The 19,797-nt window shown below is 46.2% G+C and overlaps 1 protein-coding gene and 1 non-coding gene across 2 annotated transcripts in view; one reads left to right on the top strand and one right to left on the bottom strand.

The window, feature by feature from the left end:
• Positions 1-11,872, bottom strand: part of LOC109916020 (leucine-rich repeat neuronal protein 2-like) — a 229,906-nt gene extending 218,034 nt beyond the window's left edge. Inside the window, exon 1 of the mRNA XM_048612257.1 lies at positions 11,691-11,872. The gene's annotated coding sequence lies outside the window, so the exon portion shown is untranslated. The remainder of the gene's footprint in view (positions 1-11,690) is intronic.
• Positions 11,873-17,468: 5,596 nt separating this feature from the next.
• On the top strand, positions 17,469-17,572 carry LOC125486113. Its single transcript, XR_007264796.1, has one exon. It is a non-coding gene; the product is annotated as a U6 spliceosomal RNA (small nuclear RNA).
• Positions 17,573-19,797: the final 2,225 nt, after the last annotated feature.

Here is a 19,797-nt window from a genome sequence, read left to right as displayed (position 1 = left end):
CTCTGATTCAGCTTTCTAGATCCTAGCTGTTCTAATATCTCATTTTGATGTCCAATTTTGTGTTATAACAGTTTCAAACATAACAAAGTCCCATTTGGTGCTGTTGTGAAGCGTCTTCAGGAATTGTGCCATATTTAAAAAATGCTACAAATGTATATTCTTGTTGGAAGAGGTGATTGTCAGCTCAGGAGACCCTAACACAAATTCTAGGGTGAGAGTGTATTGCCCCATCTGCCATTCTGTTGTTCAGATGAAATAGTAAGCTCTGTCTGTCCTCTTGGGTGATTATAAAAGATGCTTTGACATTCTTCAAAATAAAAGTTCAGGCCACCCTTAAGTAACAAGGATTATTGGGTGATCAACACAGCAGTAGCGTGGAGTTCTTGTAGTGCAAATAGACCTGGGTTCAAGTCCCAGCTGCTCCAGAGGTGTGTAATAACATCTCTGAACAACGTTGACTAGAAAATGTCTACATTGCTGCTTGCAAATTGGCTGCTCCACTTCCTATGTTACTGTGTTGGCATTTTAAATAACTGTTAATCAATTTACTGTGTATTGAAGTAGGGAAGTGCACCACAAAAGTACCCTGTTTCTCTTTACATCCCAGTGTCATAGATTTCTTTCGGGATGGGCAACTTCACAAAGATTACACCATCTGACCTGTTCCGAGCTAACAGCGGATAGCTCATGTGGGTGGTGTGAGCACAATCTGTGTTTTATTTTGCAAGGACAGTGTCAATTACTCACTGTCTTGTACACATTTCAAATTTTTTCACTTCTTAAACCCTCATTTAATGATTCTATGGTGTGAAACATTTCTCATTTGCTCCTGCAGAATATTAAGCAGTCATTTACAGAAGATCAATCGACAACCAGATTAACATGACTACCTCTCAATCAAGGCATTAATTCACACCTCTCAGGAACACAATGAGGCATACATTTTTTGATTACTATTTGTGCTCAGTATTTTGTGTTGCTGGCATGGAAGACCCCCATTTTCCCCAGACTCGTAGAGAAAATATTGACAAGTCCTTTGTTTTGGGAAGTTTGTCTAATTTTTAACCTTCAACATGTTTCCTTTCTCCTTTTGAGCCTGTTGGAGGAGTATTTCAGGATTCAGTTGTGAGTGTGCTTTGCTTCAGCAACAGGACCGAACCACGTTTCTCTTCAGGACCACTGTAAATTCGCTTTCGCTAGACGAAGCGTGACTACATGTTGTGTTTAGTGTACACAGACTTTCTTGATGCAGAAGGAACTGTATGATCTGGGACTTTTCCTTCCAAGAGAAAAATGTGCATGTTGGAATGCATGAAGTCAAGGAAAGAAAGAGGGTAAACACCACTAGCCACATTTGTGAATTTGTTTCAGTTATAGAGTCATAGGGATGTAAACATGGAAACAGACCTTCTGCTCCAACTCATCGATGCCAACTAGATATCCTAAATTAATCTAGTCCCATCTCCTAACATTTGGTCCATATCCCTTTAAACCCTTCCTATTCACATACACATCCAGATGTTTTTTAAATGTTGTAAACGTACCAGCCTCCACCACTTCCTCTAGCAGCTCATTCCATACATGCTTCACCCTCTGCGTGAAAAAGCTGCCCCTCAGGTCCCTTTTAAATCTTTCCCCTCTCACCTTAAACCTATGCCCTCTAGTTTTGGACTGGGGAAAAGACCTTGTCTATTCACCGTATCCATGCTCCTCATGATTTTGTAAAACTCTATAAGGTCGCCCCTCAGTCTCCAATGCCCCAGCCTATCCAGTTGGACACATTGCTATTGATTAAGGCCCTTTCTCCTTGTCCTCATGTTCAGAACAATAAAACAACATACCAGGCACCAACACAGAAATGAAGCTAAGCTGGATCACTCACATAAATACTGAGTCTCCAAGATCGTGTCAAAAAGCTAGGAATTCAGTGACAATGAACACACCTCCTGACTCCCCAGAGCCTGTCCACCATCTATCTGCACAAGTTAGGAGTGTGATGGTATAGTCTCCGTTTGCCTGGATGAGTGCAGATTCAGCAACACTCAAGAAGCCTAACATCATGGGGGATAGAGCAGCCCACTGGATTGGTATGGTATCTGCCACCTTCAAATTTCATCCCTTTCATCACCATCCATGACAGCAAGGTGTACTACTATAACTGGCCACTGCTCCCTTAACGACACCTTCCAAGCTAACATCTAGATGTGGGGCTGGGGTGTTGCTGGTGTAGTGGTAAACTACTAGTGGGGCAGCACAGTGGCTCAGTGGTTAGCACTGCTGCCTCACAGCACCAGGGACCGGGTTCAATTCCACCCTTGGGTGACTGTCTGTGCGGAGTTTGCACATTCTCCCCTTGTCTGTGTGGGTTTCCTCTCACAGTCCAAAGATGTGCTGGTTAGGTGGATTGGCCATGCTAAATTGCCCATAGTGTTCAGGGAGGTTTAGCTTAGGTGGGTTACAAGGGGATGGGCCTGGGTGGGATGCTCCAAGGGTCATTGTTTCTTTATTCATTCACAGGATGAGGGTGTCACTGGCCAGGCAGCATTGCTGTGGGTCTGGAGTCACATGTAGGCCAGACCAGGTAAGGATGGCAGTTTCCTTCCATCAAGGGCATTAGTGAACTAGATGGGTTTATCCTGACAATCAACAATGGAGTCATGGTCACCATTAGACTCTTAATTCCAAATATTTATCGAGTTCAAATTCCACTATCTGCCATGGCAGGATTTGAACCCAGGTCCCCAGAACATTATCTGGGTCTTTGGATTAACAGTCCAGTGATAATACCACTAGGCCATCACCTCCCCTGTTGGGCCAAAGGCCCTGTTTCCACACTGTAGGGATTCTATGTTAAAGGTTCTACTTAGGCTGGTAAATCTAGAGGCAAAAATAAAACCCAAAAGAACTGCAGATGCTGGAAATTAGAAACAAAACCGGAAATTGCTGGAAAAACTCAGCAGCTCTGGAGGCATCTGTGGAAAGAAAGCAGAGTTAATGTTCCAGGTCTGGTTCTGAAAAGGGGTCATTGGACTCAAAATGTTAACTCTGATTTCTCTCCACAGATGCTGCCAGACCTGCTGAGCTTTTCCAGCAATTTCTGTTTGTTGCTGGTGGTGGTAATCAAGAAGCCTTATGTTTGCATACTCAAATCCCTCTGCAACAGCTATTGGAATTTAAATGCAACTTATTCATGAAAGTTTTGGAATTAAAAGATCATCTCTGTAATGGTGAGCATGAAGCGACAATTCTGATTTTTTTGTTAAAGGCCACCTGTTTCACTGATCTGCTTTAGGGAAGAAAATTTTCTGTTCTTATCTGATCTGGCCTAATGTGATTTCTGACTGGTCACACAGGAAACTAGAATGAACAACTGAAGTTTGTCTTTCCAGCAAAGTGCCCATACTATTAAAGAATGGTTTAAAACACAAGGGCAACAGACAGTGAAATCGCCACCACCTGCAAGTCAAACAGTATCTTGACCCGAAACTATACTGCCATTCCTTTAGTTCACTGAGTGAGAAATAGAAACTTAAAAGCTCCCTCTCTAAACACTGCCTACACCAAATGGTTCACCACTGCCTTCTCAAAGTTGATTAGGGATGGACAACAAGTATTGACCTTGCCAGTGTCTAGGTCCCTTGAAAGGGTAAAAATAATCATAGGCATCAAAACTGGATTAGAAATACCTTTCTGTCCCCTCCCTACCAATATTCTCTTTCTTTAAGAGCGCAAACGCCTTCAGCCTACGGTTACATGTGTGACTTCTTAATGTCAGAACATAGACAGTAAATCTCACTGTGTGTGTGTGTGTGAGAGAGAGAGAGAAAAAAAGAGTTTGAGTGTGAGTGAGTGTGCATGAATGTATGAGTGTGAGTGTGTGTGAGTGTGAGTGTGGGAGTGAATGAGTGTGCGTGTGTGTGAGTGTGAGTGTGTGTGAGTGTGGGAGAGTGAGAGTGTGGGAGAGAGAGAGTGTGGGAAAGAGAGAGTGTGAATGAGTGTGGGAGTGAGTGAGTGTGCGAGTGTGAGAGGGAGAGTGGGAGAGTGGGAGAGTGGGAGAGTGGAAGTGGAGTGAGAGTGTGGGAGTGTGGGAGTGAGTGTGTGTGAGAGTGTGAGTGTGTGTGAGTGTGAGTGTGCGTGTGTGACTGGGCGTGTGGGAGTGAGTGTGGGAGTGTGAGTGTGTGAATGTGAGTGTATGTGAGTGTGTGTGTGTATAAGTGTGTGTGGGAGTGAGTGTGAATGGATGTTTGTATGTGAATTTGTGTGAGTGTCAGTGTGTGAGAGAGAGATTGAGAGTGTGAGTGTGTGGGGGAGGTACGGGGTGAGGACGGAAAAGATGGAAAAGAGTAGGGGGAGCATCGCACATTCATCAACAGGTGCAGTCCCAATAATGCAGGCACTGACCCTCAATCTCAACCAACTGTGCTTCTCTCTCACATGCTTCCCGGCAGAAGACCAGCCAAATGGCAACAGCCTTCTAATTTGCAGTCCGCATCTCAGAATCATTAAGGCAGAAGAGGACCTCGCTTTAGACGGCTTGCAATGTAATCTGGCCGCAAAACACCAAGACAGATCAGTTTTGAAGAACTCAGGCATGAAGGGAATACAGTAACGCTACTTAACTTCAAACATGCCTTGGGTTGGATTTACAAAATTATGTTTTTTTTGTTTGCGATTGCAGTAATGAAATGAATGCCCGGGATGGTTAGACTTTCGCTGCCAGAGGCATCACTGACACCCTCTGCAGTTTGCAAAAAAACATCAGGTTGCCTGCGAGGTTGATTACAATCATAATTACTGGAACACATTCAAACACATTACAACAGCAATTGGCACCAAACGCGTTTCCTGAAAAGAAAAAAAAACTATCCCTAATTCAGATGTTAAAAGAACCTCCAACACAGAGTTACGTGGATTGCAAACATATCACGCAACGCAGCGCAATAGCACCTGGTGCTACTAACACAGAGACTACAGGCCACTCTCTCAGAGAACGGTTGAGTTCAGTATCACATTTTCTCAGTCGGGGCAGGGGCAGAGGATGAACACATTTAGTATCACTGCAGTACCAAGAGTATTAGTATTCTTGTAGTGCAGCGGTCCTGTCCCTACCCCTGAACCAGGAGGCCCAGGTTCAAATCCCACCTGTTCCAGAGGTGTGGGTACTAACAGCTCTGGACAGTCTGATTAGGAAAATATCTACCAAGAACGCGTGAAGGGGAAGCGATGATAGAGTGCAGTCACCCAGAACCCCAAGCTCTGATGTTTATGGGGGCATGCGTTGAAATCCCAGTAATGGCTTAGTGGTGAAATGAGTAAAAAATGTGAAACAGAGGTGCAGTGGCCATGTCATTGGATCAGTAATTCTGAACACCAGGTTAATGATATGGGGACGTGGGTTTGAATCACACTGTGGGGTAACTGATAAGGGCAGCATGGTGGTTCGGTGGTTAGCACTGCTGCCTCACAGTGCTAGGGACCTGGGTTCAATTCCACCCTCAGGTAACTGTGTGGAGTTTGCACATTCTCCCTGTGTCTGTGTGGGTTTCCTCCCACAGTCCAAAGATGTGCAGGTTAGGTGGATTTATCATGGTTAGAGATGTACAGGCTAGAGGGATAGGATGGGAATCTGGGTCTGGATGGGATACTATTCGGAGCTTTGATGAGCTGAATGGCTGCTTCTTGCACTGTAGGGATTCTAAGTTATCTTCAATGAAAATTTACCAAAAGTGGTAGTGTTGCTATCCCCGGAGACCTGAATTCAACACCCACGAGCTCCAGAGGTGTGAGTCATTACCTGTGTGAACAGGTTGATTAAAAAATATCTGGTGGTGCAGTGACCGTGCCCCCCCCTACCTCTGAGTCAGGAGGCCTGGGTTCAACTCCCAGCTGCTTCCGAGGTGTGCAATAACATACAAAAACAGAAATTGCTGGAGAACCTCAGCACAGACCTGGGCATGGGCTTGATACATCAACATTGTTCTCTCATCACAGATGCTGCCGGACCTGCTGAGTTTCCACAGTCATTTCTGTTTTTGCTTGTTTCGGATCTCCACCATTCACAGTTTGGCGTTTCATTTTGGTCTATAATAACGGGTTGGTTTCAAAATATGTACCGAGCAAACGGAAAGTGGAATTGTTTTGGATTGCTGGAGATAATCCGTTTATCTCCTGGGACCAGGGCAATACGTTGATGAACTGAGGAGGAGCTGGGCAGAATGAAATGGTGAATGTTGAAGAATGTGAGGTGGACTTTTGAGGAATGGAGTACTTTGCTACTTTTTTGTCTCGAGCATCAGTGTCAAGCAGGAATACAGCCCGAACAAACAGAAGTGGAAAGTTTCCTGTACATTGCTCCATTGCATAGCTCAAGCCTAAGCCCGGAAAACCGTTCTGTGCTAGAGCAGCTGCACTTTCCATTTGGCACACTTTCTGTTCTTAACCATTCATTTTCACCTCTCTGGTTTGCTGTGTGCTGCCTGTAGAATACCCCGAAGAAGCCACTGAGGATTCTACAACAGTACCTCCCAAACCCACCAGCTCGGACAAAGGTAGCAGGTACGTAGAAATATCACGTCAGATGCCATCCTGACTGGGAAAAGTACCAACAATTTTATCCTTCAGCTCCAAATTAAAATCCTGGTGTCCCCTTCTTAACATCAGACTCGCTTCCCACCCCCGCAGGGAGGTGTTAGCCTAGTCGCATTATCACTGCACTATTAATCCAGGGGAAATGGGTTCAAATCCTGCTGTGGAAGATGCTGGAATACAAACTCAAGGGAAAAGAAAATTTAAAAAACTGAAGTTACAAGTCCAACAGTGATCACGAAACCACTGTTGGGGGAAGAAGTCATCTGGTTCACCAATGTTCTTTCGGGAAGGAAACTGCCATCCTTACCTGGTCTGGCCTACACGTGACTCCGGACCCACAGCAGTGTGGTTGACTCTTAACTGCCCTCTGTGTTGTTATGGATGGGCAATAAATGCTGTCCAGCAATTCCTATGACCCATGACCGAATTTAAAAAAAGATGGACCATCGAGATGTAGTGACTAAACAAGGTGCCTCTCTTTGTCTTTTCGATAAGAATTAGGAATGAATAATAAGTGTTGGCCTTGTCCATATTCCAAGAATGAAGAAGTTTAAAATTTGATGTTAAAATGGAGCAGCAAAATTGCAAGCAGTCACCTACTCATGATCCGAAAATCTGTTTTAATAATTTGGTGAGATTAGTTGATGGCTAAGTATTGGTCAGGAACAGCAGGAAGAATTCCTCCTATCCTTTGCATTAGTACCAGGGGATCTTTTATGATCACCTGATTGGCACGAAAAGTTACTTGCTTTAGTAATACTTCCGAAAAACTAACTCTGACAGTGCGCTGCTCCTTCATTGAAATGTTAGCCTTGATTCTTTTTTTGTTTAGCTTTACTGAGAGCTGGATTTGTGCTCACAATGCTCTGACTCAAAAGCGGATGTCTACTGAGCTACAGCTGGCACAAGGCAAGACTCAGAGGACATAGTCCTTGAAGGGTCTTTGAACAAGACAAAGTCATCAAGATGACATTGCAGCAAGTGTTAAGTGCTCGCAGCCTTATCAGAATGGCTACTCGAGGGAGCAAATTGCACCCGTGTAATCCCTCACTATCTTTACCTTAATAGTAGAGAGCATTGGAGGGAAAACAAGTTATTTAGTTGGTGACATGGTAACTGATTCAAAGAGTTTTCCGATAAATACTGCCCCAAGACGTTAGGGACTTATATATAAGTTTGAACAACGAATTTTATCTTTGTACAGCAAATAAAATGTCAGGGTCATGCAACAGCATGTATAAGATAAAGACATAACTTGAAGGCTTTTTACGAAATCAATTGGCAAAAGCAAAACGAGCTCATTTAGAACAAACAGCCACACAGTTTCCGTCACAACCGCAACGCTATAATTCATCAAGTGTGGTATTGGGAGGAGAGGACGCTGAGGTTAGCCTATCGAAGTGAGATGATTGTTAAGCAAGTGTGCAAATACACCATCCCACACATCGCTATGCAGAGATAAACATCTGCGCTCCCTTCAGTACACAGATATGAAGACTCAAACACACAGGATCAATACAACATTATATTTCCCTTCCCACTACTACACACATCATAATCCAGGTACCTGGATCCAAAGAAAGATACTAGTGAGCATTATCACTCGCAGTATTTTCTCCCGAAGTCTCTTTTTCCCTAAGCACTCACATAGGTTCCACTCACATGGAATAACATGTATTTACATAGAAGCTAAGATATGATACAAATTCTGCAGACGAGCCATTTCAGACTTGGAATGTTAACACTGTTTCTCTCTCCACAGACGCTGCCTGACTTGCTGAGTTTCTTTAGCACATTCTGTTTTTATTTGTTTATATAGCCGCTTCCACAAGGCGTCAGGGCATCCCAAAGTGCTTTACAGCTAATTAAATACTTTTCAAAGTGTAGTCACTGCTGTTATTAAGAGTGACTTTGCACACAGCAAGGCTCCCATAAACAGAAATGCAATACTGACAAGGGAACCTGCTTCTGTGTCGCTCATTGAGGGATAACTATTGGCCTGGAGACTCGGGATAATTTCCCTGCTCGCCGTGTGATCTTTAACTTCCACCTGTGAGGGTGGTCTAAATCCAAGTTGACCATCCAAAAGAACACATCTTTACATTGTAGGGGTCCCTCAGTACTACAACAGTTATATAGCTATTCTACAACCGTTCGAAAAACAACTATTCTGAAGAAGGCATAGCAGACTCACAGTGTTAACTGTTTCTCTCTCCATTGATGCCGCCAGACCTGCTGAAGTTTTGCAACATCCTCTGTTTGTTTGGTGTAACTTTATGTTTTGGGGTATTTTTTTAAAAAACTAAAAAAGCAGTGAGTGTCACCGAGATAGTAGGAACTGCCGATGCTGGAGAATCTGAGATAACAAGGTGTAGAGCTGGATGAACACAGCAGGCCAAGCAGCATCAGAGGAGCAGGAAAGCTGATGTTTCGGGTCTAGACCCTTCTTCAGAAATGGGCATTTATTGCCCATCCCTAGTTGCCCTTGAGAAGGAGGTGATCTGCCTTCTTATCTATTTTGTTAATGGCAGCCACGCATCAAACCAGTGGCCACAATTGAAAATAAAGTACTTATTTGTTTCTGAAACACTGTGGGTCATTGAGGCTATGAGGATAGTCATAAATACCAAACCTCTCCGTTTTTTCTTATTGTTACCATCTTGGATTCACCATATTCAGTACCAATTTAATTCACATTCAACTTCACTTTTGATACAAAATCCCAATATTGACATTGTTTGCTGGGGAGACCTTTCACTAACTTTAGCTTGGAGAGGGACAATCCTCGCTGCAATATTTTAACATGTATTAACACAAGTTATTAAGCAAACACAAATGCGCAAACAGACACACACTAGCAAATCCACAGAACTACGTGCAGACGACATGTACACAGATACCCGAACACTAACATATTGGGATACACCGATACACACAAGCATCCATATGCACGTTAACCTATACACCCACACATTTAGCATATAAATGTTTACAATAACAAGCATACATATTTATGTGTGTGTGTGTGTGAAGTGTACCAATGTACGCACATAGGCCAATAGCTACATACAATTGGCAATTTACCTACAGGGGACCCACTGTTAATGTAAACCTTGCGCATTTGCACACACAAGTGCACTCACAGAACTGGCCACAGGGACAGGGTAACATGCGTGTAGAATGATACAGAGCAGGAGGCCAATCGACCCACCAAACCAATGGGTAGCTGTTTGCAGAATTAGTCCCCCCTCTTTCCCACTCCTTCACCACCTGGCCCTACTGTTTCTTCTTTTTTTCCCCAGAATGAACATAATTACCTTTTGAAAGTTACTTCTGAATCCGTCTCCTTCATCCTTTCGGATGGAGGGGGTTCCACAGCTCAGGAAATGGAGGCTATATATGCAGTCAGACTCCCAAAGTCAGGCACCCACCCACGGACCCAAACACACGCTGACACTACACTGACACACCCAGGCACTGACACACCATGTGCATGTGCTGCCCACACACGAAGTCACCACATTGGTCGCACTAAGCCTCACACACTCACTGAGCAGCAGATAATCCTGCGCACACAAGAGGGGAACTCAAACATCCTCTTTCTCTCTCTCTCTCTCTCAAACACACACACACACACACAAACTCGAATACACACCCGTACACCAAACACCCACACACACACAAACACACACACACACACACACATAAACACCCACCCACACACACACAAACACACACAAACACACACACAGACACACACATAAACACCCACCCACACACACACAAACACACACAAACACAGACACACACATAAACACCCACCCACACAAACACACACACAGACACACACAGACACACACATAAACACCCACCCACACAAACACACACACAGACACAGACACACACATAAACACCCACCCACACAAACACACACATAAACACCCACCCACACAAACACACACACTCACACAGACACACACATAAACACCCACCCACACAAACACACACACAGACACACACATAAACACCCACCCACACAAACACACCCACAAACACACACAGACACAAACACACACACACAAACACCCATCCACACACACACACATAAACACACACACACACAAACACCAACCCACCCACACACACACATAAACACACACACACACAAACACCAACCCACCCACACACACTGCAAGTGCCCATATCCATCCACACAGCAATTCATCAGTGAATGCGGACGCACTGTCCTAGAGACACCTACATACACAGCCCATGAACGCAGCCTCAGACAGCACAAGCTCACGAATATCTTACCCACACGCTACGTGGATAGTAAACCACGACAGTTAAAACTAAAACAACTTAATTAAGACTAACGTTGCATTTGAAAAAGCTAAGATTTGCACATCACTGCCTCCCACTTCCCTTGTCCTAACTATAAGCCCCTGAGACCGCCCCTCCTAGTTGCACCTTGCAAAGATTTAAATTTTCTTCAGACAGACCACCAGGGCACAGTACAGAAGGCTGTTTCACAAGACCCTCAAATTGTTACAAGCCATGGGTTCCTCTTCCGAGAGTTGCTCTCTCTTCTCTGTGATACATAATTATGTTACCGTTACATCTGACTCAGGGAACCCCTCGCGTGTTTGTCCCGTAAGAGATGGAGGAGAGAGAGAGAAACGTGTTCTTTTGACCTCGCAATTCCTGCAGCGGTGTTCAGTGACAGTCTGGGCTGACAGAGCTAAATGGTAACACTGAAGGCTGGGGAAACTGCAGAAGGATTGCACTGAACCTAGTGTACATCAGCTGGCTATTTAGACCTTCCTGCACTGCAATCAAAATGCTCCGTCAGATGTGAATGGATTCATCTCCAATGGAGCTAAACTGCCCCTCAAACCCACTTTTGTTAAAACGTTTCGATTAATCCCCTACCCCTTCCCAAACCCTCCGCAAATCATTGAACGCTCACACACTTGTTCCAATCTGATACACAAAAAAATGTACTTGTTTCTTCCCTTGATTATTTCCCCTTCCCCGTTTCTGGGCTCTCTACAATGATTCAGAACGCCCCCGACACATTATATGTTTTCCAGGACACTCACCGTGGCTTGTGCCTGGGAATGGCTTTGCTCAGAGCTGAGGTCCAGGCTTCTCCTTAGCCATTCCTCACGCTGGATCGCAGTCCAGATCCCAGAACCTTCACAGCATTCTGCTGTTTTCTCCCACACAGTGACGAATTATTCTGACCATCCTTCAGATTAAGCCTCACTGGTTCCAGGATTCATTTGTCCTTCTTTTCCGCTCTGTCTCTCCTCCTTCCCCTCCCTCCCCCTGACTCAGTAGCGAGCTGTGAGTGTCTGCAATGTACCCCCGCCTCCCAGCCCCTCGCCTACTCAGTCTCTCTCTCTCTCTCTCATTCAGTGTCTCTGAGTCAGGGAGTGAGCTGCAGCTCTCAGCGCTCCCCCCACCCACCAAATCTCACTGCCCACAGCCCATAGGCTGCTCCAGGCAAAGGGGCTGTCACTGCAACTCAGCCCCGATTGGCTGTGTCTATGGGTCCTGTGCAGATCACAACCAGGAGGAGAGGAGGAGGCGATCGGGGAGGTCGGAGGGATGGAGGAGGAGGGGATGGGGAGGAGGAGGGAGGGATGGGGAAGAGGCGATCGTGGAGGAGGGGATGGGGAGGACAGAGGGATAGAGAGGAATGGTGAGGAGGGGATGGGGAGGAGGGGATTGGGGAGGATGGAGGAGGAGGGAGAGATGGGGAGGAGGGGATGGGGAGGAGGGGATGGAATGGAGGAGGAGGGGATGGGGAGGACGGAGGGATGGAGGAGGAGGGGATGGGGAGGAGGGAGGGATGGAGGAGTAGGGGATTGGAGAGGATGGTGGACTAGAGGAGGAGGGGATGGGGAGGAGGGTGGATGGGGTGGAGGGTATGGGGGAGGACGGAGGGATGGAGGAGGAGGGTATGGGAGAGGATGGAGGACTAGAGGAGGAGGGGATGGGGAGGAGGGAGGGATGGAGGAAGAAGGGATGGGGAGGATGGTGGGATGGAGGAGGAGGCGATTGGGGAGAAGAAGGGAAGAATGGAGAGGAGGAGGAAGAGGGAAAGTGATGGACAGGAGGGGAAGGGAGGGAGACGGAACAGGAGTTGGGAGGAATGGAGAGGAAGAGGGGAAGCGAGGGGCATGGGAGGGAGGGAGACGGTGGAAGAATGGATGAGGGAAAGGGATGTGGGAGGAGGGTAAGGGATAGAGAAGAGGTTGAAAAGGCGCATTGAGAGGAGGGGAAGGGAGAAGGAGGGATGGGAATAGGGGAGGGGGAAGGGAAGGGAGGGGGAAGAAAAAGGGAAGGGAGGGGGAGGGAAAGGGAAGGGGGAAGAGGGGAGGGTGGGAAGGGGAATATGTGAATGGAGGATGGTAAGGGGAAAGTAGCAGGGAGGGGAGAGGAGGGATGGGTTAGGGAGAAGAGGGTGGGTTGAATAGGAAGGCTCTGAAATAGGAGGGCAAAGAGAGGGGAAACAGAGTGGAGAGGGCAAGGAGGAATATAGGGAGTGGAAAAGAAGGATACAGCGGGAGAAAGGAGGGAAAGAAGGTGAAGGAGAGTATATGGATGGAGATTGAAGAAGGAAGGGAGAGTGGAAGGAAGGATAGGTATCAAAGGGAAAGGAAATGGGGAAGGAGGGGAAGGTAGGATGGAGTGAAGAAGGATGGTGAGTGGAAGGGAGGAGTGAGTGAGGGACAGGGAGGGAAGGAGTTCAGGGGAGGCTGGGAGAGTGATGACAAACGTAGGAGGAGGAGAGGAGGGAGGAAGGGATGGAGAAACGAGGGGAGCGGGGGCAAGGAGGAAGAATAGTGAGAGAAGATGGAGGGAGGGGATGGAAGGGGAGGGAGGAAGGTAGGATAGAGGGAGAGGCAGGAAAGGGAGCTGAGGAGAAGAAGGGTAGGGCTGGGGATAGAGATAGTCTGGAGGCAGAGAGCAGAGAAATGCAGGCAAGGGAGTAGGAGGGTGGGATTGGCAGGTGGAAAAGGTATAGTGGAGTAGATATGGAGTAAGGGGTTGTAAGTGGGGGAGGGAAGGGGTATTGGAGGGGGAATGTGGTAAGAGAGGCGGAGAGAATGAGGGTGAGAGGAGGGCAAAGAGTGAAAGGAGAGGTGGGGAAGTGGAGAGGCGGAGCGAGGAAAAGAGTGAGTGAGGGAGAGAGGGGCAGGGAGGATGTGGATGTCAAGGAGAGAGGGCGTGGATGGAAGGAGTTTGAAGGTGCAGAAAGGGGGATAGAGGAGAGGAAAGTGGGAGGGGGAGGCGATGGGAGAAGAGGCTATTGGGGCAAAAAGGAAGACCAATAGTGTGAATGAGAGCTAGAGGGAAGGTGGAGAAGGTGAGTGAGAATAAATGATGGATTGGACTGGAGTGGGAAACCTGGAGGGAGGGAGAGGTGGAGGAATGCAGAAGGTGAGGGGAGAGAGAGAGATTGATTGGGAGGCTGGGGGACAGAGGTAATCACACATCCCTCCCCTGAGCAAATTAAACAGATTTGCGCAGTAAATGATTGATGCAGATTTTGATGATATTTCTACACCGCCATCAAGACCACCATATACCTGCATCTTTACAACAACAGCAAAGAGATATTCTGGTGGCATGGTCCGGGGACACAGTGTAATGGCAATGTCATGGATTAGCAAGAGTGACTGAGGCCAGTATCCTTGGGACCTGAAAGTTGGTGAAATCTGAATTCAATAAACTCTGAAATTAAAAAAAAAGTCAGTCATTCTAATTGTTGTTGTAAAAACCCACCTGGTTCACAAATGCCTTTTGGGGATCTTTGCCTGGTCTGTATGTGACTCCTTACCTACAGCATTATAGTTCATTAACAGCCATTTGGGTATTTAGGGATGGACAATAAAACCTGACCCTAACCAGAAACACCAACATCCCATGAGGAAATTCCAAAACAAACTCCAATTTGAAACTCCAATTCCTCATGAAGGCACATCTATCAATGCTGGAACATTTGAACTTAGGGACATGTAAGATGCTAGAATTGGATGATAGCAGTGATTACTCAGGACTGTAGCACGGATGGAGGTTACAGAGGTAGGGAGTATAGAGTCCACTGAGGGATTTGTAGAAAGGATGAGAATTTAAAAATTACAGTGTTGCCAGGCTGAGAACCAGTGCAGCCATGGGTAACGGGTGAACAGGATCTGCCGTGAGATAAGATACAGGCTGTAGAATTTCAGAAGTTCTCAAGTTTATGGAGAGTGGAAAAGGGGAGGCTAGTCATCAGGGTGTTGGAATAACTGTGTTTTGAGGTGAAGAAAGAAAGTCTTGCATTGACACCGACTGACGCAGACTGATGGACAGAAGGCCATTTTCTGTGCTGTAGACCTTTTATGATTTTATGCCATTGCACTTTCCTGACCCCTCAACATCTCAAAGTGCTTCACAGCACCCAAAATCCTTTGGAAGTGTTGACACTGTTGTAAGCTAAGAGACACAGTGGCCAATTTGAACACAGCAAACTCCCTCAAGCAGCAACGTGATGGTGAATGATAGCATGTGTTCTGGTGTTGATTGGCCAGAACACTGGGAATCACTCTTATTATCTTTTCTGAAGTAGTAATATTTTGCGTTCAGTTGGGAGAGCAAGCAGGGAACTCAATTTAACTCCCGAACACAGCTCATTTGATACATTTCGAGCAGAAATTGACTATTGGTGAGAAAAAGACACCCTGTCTATTCTTACAAATTGTTTCAGAGGTAGTAGGAACTGCAGATGCTGGAGAATCTGAGATAACAAGGTGTAGAGCTGGATGAACACAGCAGGCCAAGCAGCATTAGAGGAGCAGGAAAGCTAACTTTTCGGGCCGAGACCCTTCTTCAGAAATGGGGGAGGGGAAGGGGATTCTGAAATAAATAGAGAGAGAGGGGAGGCAGGTAGAAGATGGATAAAGGAGAAGATAGGTGGAGAGGAGACAGACAGGTCAAAGAGGCGAGGGTGGAGCCAGTAAAGGTGAATGTAGGTGGGGAGGTAGGGAGGAGATAGGGTCAGTCCAGGGAGGACGGACAGGTCAAGGGGGCAGGATGAAGTTAGTAGGTAGGAGATGGGGCTGGGGCTCGAGGTGGGAGGAGGGGATAGGTGGGAGGAAGGACAGGTTAGGGAGGCGGGGATAAGCTGGGCTGGTTTTGGGATGCAGCTGGGGGAGGGGAGATTTTGAAGCTTGTGAAGTCCACATTGATACCATTGGGCTGCAGGGTTCCCAAGCGGCATATGAGTTGCTGTTCCTGCAACCTTCGGGTGGCATCGTAGTGGCACTGCAGGAGGCCCAGAACCACCTGGAAACCGATATCCATTTCAAGCCCACCGACTCCCACAGCGACCTAGAATACACCTCCTCCCACCCACCTTCCTGCAAAAATGCCATCGCCTATTCCCAATTCCTTCATCTCCGCTGCATCTGCTCCCAGGATGAGGCATTCCACTCCCGAACGTCTCAGATGTCCTCATTTTTCAAGGACCGCAACATCCCCCACTCAGTGGTCGAGAACACCCTCGACCGTGTCTCCCGCATTTCCTGCAACTCATCCCTCACACCCCTCCCCACAATAACAACCAAAACAGAATCCCCCTTATCCTCACCAACCTCCGGATCCAATGCATCATCCTCCGACACTTCCGCCATCTGCAATCTGACCCCACCACCAAAGACCTTTTTCCCTCCCCATCCTTATCTGCTTTCCGGAGGGACCACTCTCTCCGTGACTCCCTTGTCTGCTCCACACTCCCCACCAGCCCCACCACACCCGGCACTTTTCCCTGCAACCGCAGGAAGTGCTACACCTGCCCCTACACCTCCCCCCTCACCCCCATCCCATGCCCCAAGAAGACCTTCCACATCAAGCAGATGTTCACCTGCACATCTGCTAATGTGGTATACTGTATCTGCTGTTCCAGATGTGGCCTCCTCTACATTGGGGAAACCAAGCGGAGGCTTGGGGACCACTTTGCAGAACACCTACGCTCGGTTCGCAACAAACAACTGCACCTCCCAGTCGCGAACTATTTCAACTCCCCCTCCCACTCCTTAGATGACATGTCCATCCTGGGCCCCCTGCAGTGCTACAATGATGCCACCCGAAGTTTGCAGGAACAACATCTCATATTTCACTTGGGAACCCTGCAGCCCAATGGTATCAATGTGGACTTCACAAGCTTCAAAATCTCCCCTCCCCCAACCGCATCCCAAAACCAGCCCAGCTTGTCCCCGCCTCCCTAACCTGTCCTTCCTCCCACCTATCCCCTCCTCCCACCTCAAGCCCCACCCTCATCTCCTACCCACTAGCCTCATCCCACCCCCTTGACCTGTCCGTCCTCCCTGGACTGACCCATCCCCTCCCTAACTCCCCACCTACACTCACCTTTACTGGCTCCACCCTCACCTCTTTGACCTGTCTGTCTCCTCTCCACCCATCTTCTCCTTTATCCATCTTCTACCTGCCTCCCCTCTCTCCCTATTTATTTCAGAATCCCCTTCCCTTCCCCCATTTCTGAAGAAGGGTCTCGGCCCGAAACATCAGCTTTCCTGCTCCTCTGATGCTGCTTGGCCTGCTGTGTTCATTCTTACAAATTGTCTTGGCTAGTGCAAAATGAGAAGCCTCAAAAGAATGTACCTTTCCAGAAATACTCAAGTTTTTATATTATTTCCTGAGATGTCCATGTCACTGGCTAGGCTATCAGTTATCTTCCACCCTATTTGCCAAGAAGGCAGTTAAGAGTCAAAAAAAAACACTGGTGGTCTGTAGTCACATGTCGGCCAGGCCATGTAAGGATTTCCTTCTCATGAGGACATCAATGCACCAGATGGTCTTTTCACATAGAACAATTTTGGCAGCTCATCGACAAAAATTGCAAAGAACCAGAGAAGATTAGCACGACCCCTGCACAAGGATGACTCAGATTTGTGAAGGGGTCCATATTAGGGGAGATGATGGCCTAGTGGTATTATCACGAGACTAATAATCCAGACACACAGGTAATGTCCTGAGAGCTTGTTTTCGAATCATGCCATAGCAAATGGTGGCATTTGAATTTGTTAGAAGTCTGGAATTAAGAGTCTAATGATGACCATGAATCCATTGTCAGGGAAACAAAGAAATGAGGGCCCTCTTGTGGTGTAGCCACAGTGTCCCTCCCCCTAGACTGCAAGATCTGGGTTTAAGACCCAGCTGCTCCAGAAGTGTGTAATAATATCTCTGAACAGGTTGATTAGCAAAATTGGTTAAATTTCAAAAAAAAAAGTTGCAAGTTGTTATATGGAGGACGCTAGACCAGTTTTTTCTTAAATTCCAGAATCTTATTTTTAATCAAATTCAAATTTCATCACCTGCCATGTTAGGATTTGAACTCATGTCCCCAGGATAATGCACTGGGCTTCTGAAATACCGGCACAATGACATTATCAGTAAGCCACTGCCTCTCCACATCCTTGGCTGCCAAATGACTATTTCCAACCGTTCTGGCTAGCATCTCTTGGCATTAGTCTTTTAATAAGACTTCTAATTTATCAATGTTTCAGCTCCCCCTGATCTTCACAGTTATGCAAGCATGATTTGCCAAAGTATCTCATGTGAAAATCAGTAGTTCTAACAGAGCAGCATTCCTGTCCATCTGCACTAGGGTCTTTGGTTTTGTGCTCAATTTCTGGGATGCGCAGTTGAGCCAACATGTTACCAGCTGAACCAAGGCTGGTGTTTGAACAGTCACTGATGAAGATTCAAGCAGAAGATGAGCTGAAGCAGCACCGGCCCCAAGTGATCGAACAAAATCAACTAAATTAAGCCATAAAAGCAAAAGGCATCAGGATTGAAATGTAGGTCAATCCTTAATTATTTGAAAGAGAAACAAGTGAGATCATTCTTCAAACGTGCTGTGTGTTTCTAACACTTTTGTTCCAGGTACAGCAGTGGTTATGATTTCTGTCTTTACCTCCAAAGGTCTCAGGGAAGCTTTCTGAACAGAATAAAAGCCTCATTGTTTTAGCTGCCATTTTACTCGCATTTATTCAGATTTGTACAACTGTTTAGGAACCATTTTCTGTCAGAGAAACTGGCATCATTATCTTAAGATAAAATAAATGTACACAAAAAATCCATCTGCCATAGTTTTAGCACCTGGAAATAGTCTTGGCCTCTGTACAGCCAGGTTCAATAGAAAATAAGAAGGAAATCAGGCCATTCAGCCCCTCAGACTCCCTCAGCCATTCAATAAAGCCATATCTCCTTGAGATTACCTCTATAAAGCCTAATTCTAATTTTAAGATATGCAGCCTGAATTCCTGGCCCAGTGGAAATTTTTCACCATGTCATCTCACCTTTAATCATCTCAAATGCTTCAATTAGATTCCCTAATCTGCTTTATTCTAGGGAGTGCCAATTTATTCTGTAATCTGTTTTCAGCATCTAACCCCTTAAGACCCGATCATTTCATGAATCTCTTGAATGTTTCACCCACTTTATATAATCAAACGTGATATGGAAGTGCCAGTGTTGGATTGGGGTGGACAAGGTCAGAAATCACACAACACCAGATTATGGTCTGACAGGCTTGTTTGAAAACACAAGCTCCGAACACTTGTGATTTCAAATAAACCTGTTGGACTATACCCTGGTGTTATGTGACTTCTGACTGTAATCAAACAGGAATTTCTTATGAGGGTAGATTAAGTAGGTTGGCCTGAACTCATTGAAATTTAGATTAATGAGAGGCAACCTTATTGAATGCTAGGGGACTTGACAGGGTAGATGCAGAAAGGTTGTTTCCTCCTGTGGGAGATTCTTGGGCTAGAGGGCATCATCTCAGAACAAGGGATCGCACATTTAAGACAGAGATAAGAAGTAATTTCTCCACTCAGAGGGTAATGAATCTCTGGAATTCTTTACAGCTGTTGAGGCTGGGTCATTAAGTCAATTCAAAATCAAGATAGGCAGATTTTTTAATTAGTAAGGGAATTAAGGGTGATGGACAAGAACATGCATTTGAGGATTATCAGATCAGCCATGATCTCACTGAATGACCATGCAGACCTGATGGGCTGAATGGCCTGCTTCGGCTCATGCAGGTTGTGGTTCTTTAGTCTATCATCTGAACTGAAATCTGGATTTGGAATTCACAACCTGGAAGACAGATACAATCAGGGCTTTGAAAAG

The sequence above is a fragment of the Rhincodon typus genome, chromosome 25 (genome assembly GCF_021869965.1).
Source record: "Rhincodon typus isolate 14 chromosome 25, sRhiTyp1.1, whole genome shotgun sequence".
Taxonomy (NCBI): domain Eukaryota; kingdom Metazoa; phylum Chordata; class Chondrichthyes; order Orectolobiformes; family Rhincodontidae; genus Rhincodon; species Rhincodon typus.
Note: the sequence above shows the minus strand (reverse complement) of the source record. Positions and strands in the feature narration are given on the sequence as shown.